The sequence below is a fragment of the Crocuta crocuta genome, unplaced genomic scaffold (genome assembly GCF_008692635.1).
Source record: "Crocuta crocuta isolate KB4526 unplaced genomic scaffold, BGI_CrCroc_1.0 scaffold797, whole genome shotgun sequence".
Classification (NCBI taxonomy): domain Eukaryota; kingdom Metazoa; phylum Chordata; class Mammalia; order Carnivora; family Hyaenidae; genus Crocuta; species Crocuta crocuta.
In genome coordinates this window covers 212,770-226,671 of record NW_027529224.1, presented here as the reverse complement: position 1 = coordinate 226,671, position 13,902 = coordinate 212,770, and the positions used below count along the sequence as shown (strand labels likewise).

The 13,902-nt window shown below is 43.7% G+C and overlaps 5 non-coding genes across 5 annotated transcripts; 3 read left to right on the top strand and 2 right to left on the bottom strand.

Moving 5' to 3' along the window:
- Positions 1–1,728: 1,728 nt before the first annotated feature.
- On the top strand, positions 1,729–1,801 carry TRNAV-CAC (transfer RNA valine (anticodon CAC)). Its single transcript has one exon. It is a non-coding gene; the product is annotated as a tRNA-Val (tRNA).
- Positions 1,802–2,427: 626 nt separating this feature from the next.
- Positions 2,428–2,500, top strand: TRNAK-CUU (transfer RNA lysine (anticodon CUU)). The gene has a single exon. It is a non-coding gene; the product is annotated as a tRNA-Lys (tRNA).
- A 3,663-nt stretch (positions 2,501–6,163) lies between these two features.
- Positions 6,164–6,236, top strand: TRNAV-AAC (transfer RNA valine (anticodon AAC)). Its single transcript has one exon. It is a non-coding gene; the product is annotated as a tRNA-Val (tRNA).
- A 6,567-nt stretch (positions 6,237–12,803) lies between these two features.
- Positions 12,804–12,876, bottom strand: TRNAK-CUU (transfer RNA lysine (anticodon CUU)). Its single transcript has one exon. It is a non-coding gene; the product is annotated as a tRNA-Lys (tRNA).
- Positions 12,877–13,322: 446 nt separating this feature from the next.
- TRNAA-UGC (transfer RNA alanine (anticodon UGC)) lies at positions 13,323–13,394 on the bottom strand. Its single transcript has one exon. It is a non-coding gene; the product is annotated as a tRNA-Ala (tRNA).
- Positions 13,395–13,902: the final 508 nt, after the last annotated feature.

Below are 13,902 nucleotides of genomic sequence, written 5' to 3'. Positions count from 1 at the left end.
TGCCCTGAGGACCCTGCCCCACCCCCACCCCACCCCTCCCCACCTTGCCTCAATCGCAGACACAGAAAGCTCCGCCCGACAACCCACCCCTCCAGAGTTCCCTACTCCTAGACGACAACCGTGTCTCTGCGAGGGGACGGGACAGAGCTGACCGCTACAGCCAAGTCCCTCAGGTGGCCCTGAGTGCANCCTCCTCATCACCCCCCGCCCCTCCTCACTTCCTGGCCCCGCCCCCTCACTTCCGGCCACCCCTTCAACACTTCCGGTGTCTGCGAGTCACCCAAGCTCGCGAGTTCCCTCCGCGGCGGCGCTACGCCCCTTTCTTTCCTCCCGGGCCCCTGGGCGACAGGAAACGGCGAGGAGACGCTCTAGCAGGCACACGGGAACAGGACGGGAGGGCTAGAACGATGGAGGCCCACGTCTCTGTAATACGAAGGACCAGGGAACGCGGACGACCTGGAAAGACCGGCCTCCCCCATCCCCCGCCACTGGGAATAAACTTTGGGGGAAGGTGGAGGCTCTTAACGGCCGTCCGTTCTCGGCGGTATGACCGCGTCGCCCCGGCGCCATCCTACTAACCGGACAAGGAGGACAGCGCCAGGGACTCCCCACAGCCGATGCCGGAAGCGGAGGGGCGGGTCCGGGTGTGCGCCCTCAAGTACTTCCGGCCCTTCTAGGCTGAAGACTTAGTTGTTTGGGAATTCAGAATTCCTCGGAGAGGAATCTGGAAGGCGACCGGAGATCTTCCCCAAATTCCCTGCTATAGTTGGTATTTCTGCACGCATTTTAGAAACTGCCGCCTGGTCACTCTCGTATCATTTAGATGAACTTTTATAACTGCCTATCAATAAAGGAATAGTGAAATCATTACATAAACATTCACACAGTGGAACACTGTTTAGCTGTAAAAAGGGAATCCTTCACAATGCACTCTGAAGTGAGAAAAGCAAGGTGATGAAAAGTGTAGAAAAAGGGGAGGATGTTAAAAAGGTATTTGATATCTTTGCAGTCCTGTGTTTACTCGTATAAAATAGTTGCCATCAGAGGGTTTTGTGAAATAAAGAGTTAACACAGTTTCAAAGCTATCTTACTTAACAGATAGTTAAGTCATTCAGCACTTTCAGAGTGGGCACCATGCATGCTCTGCGTCCAGACCACCTCGAGGTCTGTCTTCATGGAGTCTCAGTGTAAGAGCATGGGCTCAAATTGGGTTTGTGGCATTAATTTCTTTTTTTTTTAAATCTCATCCAGGCTGTAGAACTGTCACTAAAGATGCCACTTTGGTACGTAGAGCATCTCTGAAATAGATTATTTGGGTGATTGAAATAATACTTGAGGCTTTTTTTTTTTTTTAAGAAAAGAAAACTGCGGGGGTAGTTACAGGAACGTAATTCATGTACAGAATTCCCAATGAGTGCGGGGCGCTGCGGGATGCCAGGGCTGCGCAGGCAGAACTCACCCTGTTCTCGAGACGCTTCCCACCTAGTGGGGAAACTCCGAGTGAACCCCTGCTTCCTCGGAGTGGTAGCCTGAACACCCCAAAACCACGAATCCTCGTGGGTAAACAACTGTACGAGGCCATCTCAAAAGAAGTGTGGCTACGAGACCTGAACACAGCTCAGCCGGCAGCCAAGGGAACGACCATCACACGCAAATCTGGTCTCATTCAACCCTGTAATCTCCCCAGTGTAGCTTCTAGATGGTATTAGTTATAAGACGAAGGCATCAGTTTCCGTAGTGTAGTGGTTATCACGTTCGCCTCACACGCGAAAGGTCCCCGGTTCGAAACCGGGCGGAAACAGTAGCTATTTTAGCCTCCCTTTGGTTTGGAGGGTCACCTATTGGTCCACGCTTCCGCCTCCGGAGGAGAAAGCGCTACCCTCTCAGAGAGAGAGGAACATGAGTATGTCTATTTCTCATTCTAGGAGATGTTCGTGAAGCCGGACCCCAGCAGGACGGAGCTCACAGCAGGCCCTCCACAAATGCTCCAATGTATATTGAGGTCTGGCACCTCAACAGTCTTGCCCTTCCCCAGGGAAGACCTTGGAGCCACTTCTCCCAGGTTCAGGGATCCTAGGCTTCCGATCATCTTCCTAGTCTCTAGGATAATCAGACATACAGTAGGTGCTCCATAATACTTATGCAGTTACTTTCTAAAGTGTGCCATCCAAACCATGAGAGACTCTTGAATGCTGAGAACAGAGGACTGATGGGTATGGAGGGGAGGGGAAGGGGGGTGATGGGCATGGAGGAGGGCACTTGTGGGGATGAGTACTGGGTGTTATATGGAAACCCACTTGACAATAAACTATTTTAAAAAATAAATTAAATAAATAAATAAATAAATAAAATAAATAAATAAAGTGTAACATCATCTCTGCATTTGGATTTCAGTTTTCTAAGATAGAACCCAAGAAGCAGTCATGTGCCCAGCTAGCTCAGTCGGTAGAGCATGAGACTCTTAATCTCAGGGTCGTGGGTTCGAGCCCCACGTTGGGCGCAACTTCTTTTGAAGGGGAAAAAGGAAGAACCTTTGATGCAAAGGCAGGCAGCAAGGTTCTCTCCAGTTCCCACACCAAGTGGGCCTCCGCATCCTTGGCCAAGCAGTAGCGCAACAAAAGAATGCCCCAGCCATAGGACCCTCGCTGGCCAAAAGGAGCGAGTGAGGGCTGGGTGCTGGTGTACAAATTCCCTGGGGACCTGTTCCTCAGGCCACCACTTTGCTGAAATTCGCCCGCCCATGGTCAAAAAGCGTCTGGTGTCCAGGGCAAGCTGCGCAGGGAGGGAAGGTTACAGCGTGGCTTCGGAAGCTGCGGGGGGGGATAGGGGGTGGGGGCCTGAGGGCCACCAGAGTGGTGATCACCTAAGTGACTTAAAAGCTGGTATTCTCGAGCTTTTGACACCACCGGTTTTTATGTTTGTTTTCGTCAGGAAAGAGGTTCTCTTCCCAATCTGAGACACTCATCTTCAGCATATTCTCTTCTTAAGGGTCCATCTTTTAAATATTGCCCCACACAGAGGGGAATGTAAAAATATCCTTTATTTTGGAACACTCCAACATGAACATCCTCAGTTTACTTGTCATGAAGTTCTTCCTTAGCTTCAATTGAAATTATTTCAATTGTTAATTGGGTTTTTTTAGTCACACAAATTCAGCCTATTTTCTGTTTTCTGGACATAGAAGTCTCCCTCACGTACACGCCAGACCACAAGAGAAGTCTGCTGATCATGTAAAGCTGGTTTACTGACTAAGCAAATGATTGAATGGCCTTCAGTCTCAGAAGTATGTGGGAATTAGGGAGGGTTTCACATGACACCCTATAAGGACAGTCTGGACAGGAGTTGGTCAAAGTTTGTAAAATAGGTAGATTTGCTGGTACAGTCCTAGCTCATTCATGCCTTCCTGGAGAGTTACTCCTACTATGGTCTTATCTTGGAATTAATGGGTCTAAATCAAATTGTGTCCCAAGAGTTTCAACTTTGACATTTTCTCTTATACAAGTATGGATTTGTTTGCAAATTATGGTTTCAGGTTTGTTTGTTTGTTTGTTTAAGCCATCTTCACTGGAAATGGAAAACATTCCTTAAAAATCCTGGCTTTTCATTAAAGGGAAGCCCAGGTGGACAGGCTTCTTGGTCCATCTCCCAACAACTGGGACCACACCCTTCCAAGCTTTTTGCTACGATTCCTCCTTTTCTCTCCTCTCCACCCTTTCCACTGCTGCCCCTCCAGCCAGGCCTGGTTTGGAATTCCCTCAGATAGGTGATCCAGGCTGCTCGTAGTACAAAGGAGTCAAATGTTCATCAGTTCAAAAATTCAGCAAACAAAAGGAATGCTAGTAGGATCTTTGGTCTTTTTTCTCCTTGGCTATGGAGGCCATAGAGGCAGAAGGATTCACTCTGGTTTACATTCCAGAAGGATTCCTTTAGGAATGATGACCAGGACATGTGACAGGAATAAGACTGCATTAGAGAGAGGAACTGGACGGACACAGCCATGGTCTAGAAAGGAAGTGGCTGGCCTGGCAGTGGCAAGGCAGCAGCCAGAAAGAAGCATGAAGGAGGTGCATTGTTTATATTTGGACAGGAGAGGGAGCTCCCAGTTTTCTGCTTTAGATGGTTTAGTACAGAAACTGTGTGTAAAAGTACTGGCAACACTGACCCCACCTTTAGCCCTCCACCCTCTTCAAACCAGGCAATGACTTCCCTCCCACTATGTGTTCCACTGCCCTGGAGGTTAATGTATTCCCTGACTGGAATTCGGGAAAGCCTGTTCTGATCTTCCCTGAAGTGGCACACAGAAGGCATCACTTTAGATAACTACCCTATGACCTTACTGCCATGTCCCTCACAACATAAAATCTAGGGATTAAGGTCTGGACTGGGTGAAGTATAGCTGTGGAGAATGTGGACGAAGAATAGCCTGGTATGGCCTGGGTGGTCTGTGCTCAGCCATTCTCCCTTTCAGTAAGTTACTCTGAATAAAACTCTGTGAAAGCAGTAATGGAGTAGCTTGCTTCCTTTTTTCCATCTTAATGTGCCTTCTCAATTTAGAGGATGCTTGTACTGACTTTTAACCTTCTAACACTGAGGAGTAGGGTGGGGTGGGTGAGCTGGAAGTAATAAGTTCAGTCTCGAACAGGTTGGGAGATGTCTAAAAGGTCTTGTCCAAGACGTGGATTTGTGGGGGTTTCTTTCCTGTTTTTTTTTAATTTTTAAATATTTTTATTTATTTCTAAGAGAGAGAGACAGCGTGAGCAGGGGAGGGTCAAAGAGAGAAAGAGATACAGAATCTGAAGTAGGCTCCAGGCTCCAAGCGGGCTGTCAGCACAGAGCCCGACGCAGGGCTTGAAACCACTAGCCGTGAAATCATGACCTGACCCAAAGTCCGACGCTCAACGGACTGAGCCACCCAGGTGCCCCCAAAACATGTGGATTTGAAACTTGGGGAGAGTGGTCATTGCTGGAGCCATAGACGTAGGGGTAGAGGCTGAGTCAAACTGTCAATCGGGACGTGACTCTATAGAGAGATGGCCTTCTGTAGATGGAGAAGAGCCGAAATAGGAGTAAAGCTAGCAGCGAAGCTTCCACCGAGGCCAAGGGAGTTGCAAAAAAGGAGGGACAGATCGGTAGAGTCAAGTTCCATACATGTTCTAGTAAGGCAAGGCAGTAAAACATTGGATTGGGCTACCAGCAGGCCCCTGGTGACCTTGATCCGAGAGTTAGACTTGGACAAGAGGGACTCCACCTTGTGCTCTGGTGAAGAGAGGCTTATTTGTTGCTGACAACTCAAGGATCCTGACTCAGGAGGACTCAGATTCCATTCCAATTCCTGGCTCCGAAGGTCTTCTAGAATCAGCTTAGGCTACCAAAACAAAACAAAACAAAACAAAACAAAAAAAACCATTTTGCAATATTAACCTATACTGCTCTTACATTTGCATGTATATAGATCTACCTATACTTGCATTAAGCCTCATCTCAATTCTGGATGTTCGATGCTAGAACTGATTAGTTTTATTTTTATAAAATACTTATAAGATTTCATTACATTTCAAAATTTAATTAAATATTCAACTTTATTTAAATAACATTGAGTTAAAACTTTACATTTATAATTTCAATTTCCCCTTTATTTTTAACAGATAATTTTACATAATTTAAACAATTATTTTGAAAGCATGATGTAAAACCAATTTTATTTTTGGCTTGTTTATATTTACATTTTAACGAAATATATTCAAGTCTCGTATTCTTTGAATGCATTTAGTATTTCTTTAATCTTTTAAATCTTTAGTCTTAATCCAGCACCAATTGAGTCAGAATTTAAACCCTCCCGCTGTCTCCCTAGAAGAAAGAGACAAAATGGAGTGAGTTACCTAGTATCAAACATCCGAAGCCACGTTTACCTTCCTTCTTGAGAGGCCCGCTGCTTTCATTCGGGTTTTTTAATTGCAAAATGTGACTGGTTTCAAGACTTACTAAGAGGTCGCGCGCTCCGTAGTTAGTACTATTACGCAGGGCCACGGTGGAGGTGAGAGGCTTTGGTAAACCAGGAAAAAAGGGTTCCAAGGGCTCTGCCTTGCGGTTTCCGCGCAGAGACCGGGACAGTTCACATGACCATACTTCTTAGGGGAAGCATGGAACAACCCTCGCGTCGTGCGTTTCCGTAGTGTAGTGGTTATCACGTTCGCCTAACACGCGAAAGGTCCCCGGTTCGAAACCGGGCGGAAACACATATGACGGTAGCTTTTGCTTTTTTAATTAGCTCAACAGTTTGAGTGAATTTTTCTATTTCGATCATTTGGCCTTGGAATATATGTGCACATATGTATACAAACGTTACCATAGTTTTCATGTACTCTTGTGTTTTCCAATTCATGACCAGTTCGCTTCAACCAATGCAGTTCAGATCTATAGATCTGTGGTACAAAGAAGGTGGTCTATGTCTTTAGACCTTCCTTCGGAGAACTTACAAGCCTGATCGGTTAAAAGACAAAAATAGGGAAGGAATGCGACGCAACCACAAATGAAATATTGAAAACTGCAAAAAGGAATGAGCTGGAAATGCCTGGTGGAAGTCAGGTCAGGGAAAAGTATTCACAGGGAAGATCGTTGAGGTGGTAACGACCACACCACCTACAATGTGTTGTGTTGCAATGTCCATACCTGTTTTAGGTGTCTGCCTAAGAGCAGGCGTCTGCCTCAGAGGAACCTAACAATCCTGCGAGGTACTTAATATTGTTGTTCCCAGTTTACACGTCACGCTTCTGAGCCACAGACACATCACATAAGATGAGGAATCGTGAGGTAGAGGAAAGAGAATTCTGAGCTAAAGAATGGAAAAGAGGAAAACAAACAGGGCACTTGGAGAAATTTAAGTAGGCACAGGCGAGGAAGCCGCGTTGGTTCTGCCAGCGGACCGTTAGTGATTGGCCAGGTGGAACCAAAGACAATGGCTGCACCATCCACACTATGGACGCTGCCACTAACAATTCTACGCTGACTCGCTTCATTTCCAGCTTGGGGCCTCCGCATCCACCTGTCCTGACTGGGGCCACCTCCTCTTCTCCAAGTGGCACCTTACCCTTGCTTCCAGCGTGACCCCTCATGCAGACCCACCTGGTATCTACCCTGCATTCCTCCCACTGTCCAGTGTGTCCTCAGTGGCGGAGAGCAGTCAAAAGGTGTCTTGGTCAGCCGCCCTCTTCACGGATCCTCACTTGCAGCTCATCAGCCTTGATCCTGTGAGACAGACGCCTCACAGACGCCTCACAGTTGGGAAGCAGGCTCAAGAGGTCAAGGGGGAAAAGGCTTTAGAGAAGCAGTCCACCAATGCTCTGGGCCCCCAGACCAGTGTTTCAGACTTGAGGGATGTCGGTAGAGATGCACACTTTGTGGACCTCTGCAGCACAGCCTGTTTTCATGCCCTGGAAAATACGGTTCACGCTTTCATACCTGACGGAACCCACTTAAATATTTGACAAGCAACTTCTTTCCCAGCACTTTTGTCAAACTGGAAAGACAAATAAAACATCAAAGTTGTAAATCAAATTGTTTTTAAAGTTTCACGTATCTTAAGTGCAGACAAAGCATAACCAAAAATAGCATAAGAAAAAGATCAATATCTTGCCTATTTCTTTATCATTTCTCTTTCATACTTATTTGTATACCTTCCCAGAACTTACAGATGCACTCACCCAACCAAGAAGGCTAAAGCCCAGCCTTGGAACTTAGAGACTCAGAGAAGTGAAGACTGAAGGTTTCTGGATCAAACCTGGGAGAAAGCTTCTCCTTCCCCTGCTGATCCCATTTCTTTATTCCTTCCTTTCCTTTCCTTTCCTTTCCTTTCCTTTCCTTTCCTTTCCTTTCCTTTCCTATTCCTTCCTTTCCTTTCCTTTCCTTTCCTTTCCTTTCCTTTCCTTTCCTTTCCTTTCCTTTCCTTTCCTTTCCTTTCCTTTCCTTTCCTCTTCCTCTTCCTCTTCCTCTTCCTCTCTCTCCTCCTTTCTTTTTTTTTTTTTTCATGTTTTACCGACTGATTTGAGGCGAGTTAGTACATGCTCCTCACTCCAGGCTCTACACTGACAGAGTGTCTCCTGCACTCAAAAACCATCCCCCGCAAACTGATCTTCTTGGTGGCCCCAGGACTCTGGGAGGCCAGTACCATCACTCAGTCACTCTTCACAAGGAGAATTTTGATTTATGCCTCAGCTAATCTAAGAGTTTTCATTCCTGTTCCTTGTGGCGATAGTAAACAAATCCAAAGCAACACAATGAACACTAAAAACCCAGCTGGGCCGGACAACAAGCTGTGCAGGAAGCTGTCTGCTTTGAGTCATATTTCTTTTGGGTTACAATTAATGCTAACTTGTCATCATGGTTTTAAAAGCTTCCCTAGGCTCTTCTTGTTTAAATTAATGTTAATTATCATTCTCTTTTTGATGCTTAAATTGTAGCTTCTTGTCGGTGGGAGTCCCTTCACATTGGTCCCTTTATCTGTTCAGCATTGCCCTGACCGTTTGAAAGCATTCTTGTTTCCTGGAAGCTACTCACGCTTTGGACCCATCTGTAATTTTTCCTTACGACACAAGAGAATGATTAGGGACCTTCCTTCTTTTTTTTTTTTTTTTTTTTTTCAGTGAAAAGTGAAAGAAAAAAGCCAAATCTAGGTGCCAGGACAGTGCATGAAGCTCAAGTTTCTGGCTTCCCTGCTTCCAAGTACCCCAAGGAAATAGTTTAAAGGATATGATTTAACACTGAGGGTTCTATTTAATTGTCACTTTGCTAGATCTTTACATTTCTTCAAATAAGCCTCAACATCGTTACTCTACAAAATTATCTACCTTAAGTTTTAATCTCTCACTCATAAGTAATTATATTCCCTTTTGCTTTATTTGTTAAAAATTTTTATTAGAAACTTTAAAGTAGAGATACTGGTATTATGAAACCCAAATACCTATCACCCAGCTTCAACAATTTCCTCTCTTCCACAATTCCAGTTTTATCTCTATCTCTATCACTTCCCACCCCACTGTCTCTATCTCAGAGGGTGATAAGGACTGTGAAAAAATTAATGAGAGAGATCTGATTGAGTGGTAAGCAAACAGAGATGGGCTACTGAGCATTGCTGGTAGGGTGCTTGGTGGGGGGATGGGCTAAACATTTGAGGGGCATTGAGGAGGACACTTGCTGGGATGAGCACTAAGTGTCATATGTAAGTGCTAAATCACTAAATTCTATTCCTGAAATCATTATTACACTATATGTTAACTAACTTGGATTTAAATTTAAAAAAAAGAAAAAGAAAAAAAAAAAAGAGGTGACAATAAGCTGAGTCCAGAGATACAAGGAGCCAACCTTTCAAAGATCTTGGGAAGAGGCCTTTGGGAGAGGGGACAGAGGGTTAAAAGTCTCTGAAGTAGGAGTGTGCTTGGTGGATCCAGTGAGGGAAGGAAGACCCGGGACTTGGAGTATAAGGAGCCACAGCTATACCTCCTTGGCTCTGCATTCTGATTATTCCATCCATACCAGTAGCTGTTTTTGTTTACAAGTGGATAGAAAAAGGTATGGAGGACCTGTAGTCTTAGAGGACTAGATCTGTAGTCTTAGAGGACTCTCAGGCTAATGAGAAATACAGTAGGACTTTAATGTGGAGTTTCTAAGGACAGATGAATGAACAACACATAGGCTCATTCAGAAGACTGCAAATAGACAATGCACTTAAGGGCTTCTAACTGCTATGAGTTGGTGGTTAAAGCAGGGAGACTGCAGCAGCAACCAGGGTTCAGGTATTGGCTCTACACTGCACCTGTGATCTAATCGGTGCCTCCCTTTCCTCCACACTCAATGAGGGTTCAGATGGCTACATCCACAACTGTTACCTGAAATGTCTAAAAGAAAATATCACCAGTGGCTGAGATGTTTGGGAAGATGCCTTTCTCGATAACCACAATTCATGAAGGCACTAGGAAGTAACTAGTGAAAGGACTTAGTGATTTCCTTGTTCCAAAATTTGCTAGCTTTATAAGAAAAACAATAATATTTATAAGTTGAATTTAAAACCTTTAGAAAAACTAGGCTTTAACATTGACAACTGTAATACATTGAATATTAATCACAGAACAAGTATGTATTCTTTTCCATATTCAAAAGCCTCCCTAGTCCTTAGACATTAAACATCTCAAATGACAGCAGAGAGTTTCCCAAAATACCTGGTGATTTTAATCCAGTTGGTCCTGTCACAAAATGGAGGAGCAGGTCATTCTGGGTCATTTATTTGGCCACTTTTCCTCTGGCATGCAGTCTTCCAGAATTAGGTTGCTCTGATTGACATTTTGTCTTCCTACTGATCCCAAATGCACATTCCCCAGGACACCAGCATGTGACTGAGACCTGGCTTTTATTTAGGGGACTTTGTACCCTTAACAAATGTGATATAATATAAACAGCAATGAAATAACAGGGTAGCATTTGATGGTGGTTGAGCCATTTTTCCTGATGCTACACAGACCCTAGGAGAATGACTTTGTCAAGCTAGTAAAGGGAAATCACTGACTGTTAAAGAAAGAGCTGATACTGGAGTAATTTTGAGACTAGTTAGAAAATAACCATAAATACTTTAAACCCGGAGATAACTTTCTGTTTCAAATGAGGTTTTAGATAAAAATATTCAAGTGGATGGTGAATTAATACTTTATATATAAATTGTATATAATTATTATTGTAGACCACAAGTTGCATGATCTAATAATTTTTTAAAATTTATTTTTGAGAGAGAGAGAGAGAGAAAGCATGAATGGGGGAGGGGCAAAGAGAGTGGGAGACATAGAATGTGAAGCAGGCCCCAGGCTCTGAGCATAGAACCCAAGGCAGGGCCTGAACCCACAGACTGTGAGCTCATGCCCTAAGGTGAAGTTGGATGCTTAACTCACCCAGGCACCCCCATGATGTAATAATTTATACATGCCCCATGTGACACCAAGACCAAACAGAAAGTCACATACAAATTTAATTTCTTATGTTTGGTTGGATTCTTCCTGTCCAAGGGAGAAAGTTTGCAGAGTAAGAAATAACCAAATTTGCCTTTCCAAAGATGTTGTCGCTTTGCAAATGAAGGAAACATAATATCCTTCACAGAACCAGGCCTGAAAAAGAAAAAATAATGTTGTCCTATAGAACTGTATTAGAAGCCATAAAGAGATTGACACTGTGCTCCTCTGAGAGGTAAAAGGAGGGTCCCTGTTCCTGTCAGGCAGTGCCCTGGAGGCCCTGCAATGGGTGTCATCTTATCTAGGACAGGTAGTGAGGGACCCTGGCAATTTTAATGGGAGTGGAGTCATGTTAGATTTGTTAAAGCAGTCCATTGCCACAAAAGCAGTGGAGAGACAGGCAACCTGATTCATGGCTGGTAGGAAAGAATATCAGCCTCTAAGATCCACAGTCCAGTGATTTGTCTACTTCTATAAAATTACAGTCACATTTAAGCTTTGACCCAGCAATCTCACTTCTAGGAATTTGCCCCACAGATATGAGTGCAAAAGTGCAAAACAACACAACATACCTATTAACTGCAGAATTGATTATAATAATAAGAGGTTGGAAACAACATCAATGTCCATCAGCAGGTGATTTGTTAAATAAACTGTGATTTGTCTACAGGGGAATATGATGCAGCTGCAAAAAAAGAAAAAAAAGATTTAGAAAATATACTATGTATTGAGATGGAAAGATCTCCAAATATAAAAGTTGTAGTTATCTTTTTGTATAAAATAGAGGAAAATAGAAAAGTATTTGTATCAAAAAGTATGTAACTGTGGAAGAATATATACACAGGTACAAAAGTTGTTACCTAAGGAGAGAAGATGACAGACAGTTTTCACTGAATTCTTTTATATATGGTTCAATTTTTTAACCAGTGTGTAACCTACTCAAAAGATATTTAAAAACTTATTTGTGGAATTCTATGGAGAATGGTATGGTGATTCTTCAAAAATATTAAACATAGAAATACCACAAGTTATAATACTGGAGCTAAAATTAAAAAGAAAAAAAGAAATACCGTATGATAAGCAATTCCACTTGTAGGTATATCCCCAACAAAAGTGGAAACAGGAACTCAGATATTTGCACACCCATGCTAATAGCTGCATTATTCAGAATAGCCAAAAAGTGGAAGGAATGTAACCAACTGTTTATAGACTGATGAACAGTTAATAATAATGCAGCATATGATGGAAAGAAAGAAATTTTGACACACATGAATGAAACTTGAAGGCACTGAGCTAAGTGAAATAAGCCAGTCACAAAAGAACAAATATATGTATTAGGTCCTTAGAGTAGTCATAGAGATGGTGGAATGGTGGTTGCCAAGGGCTGGAGAAAGGAGAGAATGGAGACGGTAGTTCCTGGGTAGAGTTGCAGTTAGAAAAGATGAAAAAGTTCTGGAGGTAGATGGCGGTGATGGTTGCACAACAGTGTGAATGTGTGTAAAGCTCCAGAACTGTACATGTAAAAATTATTGAAATGGTAAAGTTTATTTTGCATATTTTAACAATTTTTAAAACTACTAATTTACATATACTTATATAAAATTCACTTTGCTAGCAGTAAAGGATAAATCAATCCATGAACAAAGGTGTAGCTAGAAAAAAAGGCCCAGTGACTACTGCACACAGGAAACTTCCAGAACGAGGTGTGTTTTTTTGTGTGTGTTTTTTTGTTTTGTGTTTTTGTTTTTTTGTCTCAGAGAGATCGAGGTAGTGAATCAATTTTTATTAATTGAAGTACAAAAAAGTCGAAACACACGCCCAACGTGGGGCTCGAACCCACGACCCTGAGATTAAGAGTCTCATGCTCTACCGACTGAGCTAGCCGGGCACCTGTTAATAGCTTTTCAATAATTCTTACTTCAAAGTAATATTCTGACTATCTTTGGTTCCAAGTTTAAAGGTCGGGTTAGTTGCAATCTGATCGGGCGGCTTGGCAGCCCGCTGAACTCAAACTCTGCAGATCGTGCCTGACTGCCCTCCTGCCTAGGTCTGTTTTCTGCTTACTCTGCTCTGTCAGCGACCTAAACTTTTTCCATTCCCGGAAAACGCAGGACGCGAAGGACGGAATAAGCGATCATCCTGTGGTACCGACGGGCTCTCCCTGTGATATTTTAATCATGAGTTCAGAGGTAGTATCCGGGAATTCGAGTCCGTGGGTCCCGCTGCCTCTTCATCTAACCTGAACAAACTCCAAGATATGAAGTTTATTTCCCAGGATTAGCAAACACGCCAGGCTTCAAAACTTGGTGGAAAAACGTAAGCGCAGCCCTGCGCTGGAGATGCCGGGGATCGAACCCGGGGCCTCATACATGCAAAGCATGCGCTCTACCACTGAGCTACATCCCCACCTTTTGAGAGTAGTCTCTACATGCTCCCTTGGCTGTGTAATAGCACGGAGAGCGGCTGCACGTACGGCCGAAGGAGCTAACTCAGATGTTGCAAAACTGGTCCTGTAGCGCTTGGAGCTGTATTTCAGAGTCTTCTACTGACTCTAGGCAAGTGGATCTCCAAGGAGGGGACGTTCGTTGGAAGAACAGGGCCGGAATAAATACCTGAAGGCAGGGGGAAGTCATTGGGCACAATGCCCAAAATGAACTGTGATCCGAAAAAGTGAAGTAAGGAAGACCGTACGCAGACTGCTAAGTTTGTTAAGCAAAAAGAAAGGGAGTGTAGTAAAATACATAATATTTGTATAAAATAACATTCAGAATTGCAAAGTTGATCGCTTGGAATGGGGAACAGACTGGAGCGTAGTCCGTGGACACACTTTTCGCTGTGTACTACTCTGTATATCTGAATTTTGAACCACGTTTAAGTCAGTTCATTCCAAGAAAACTTTACCGATCGCTTACTA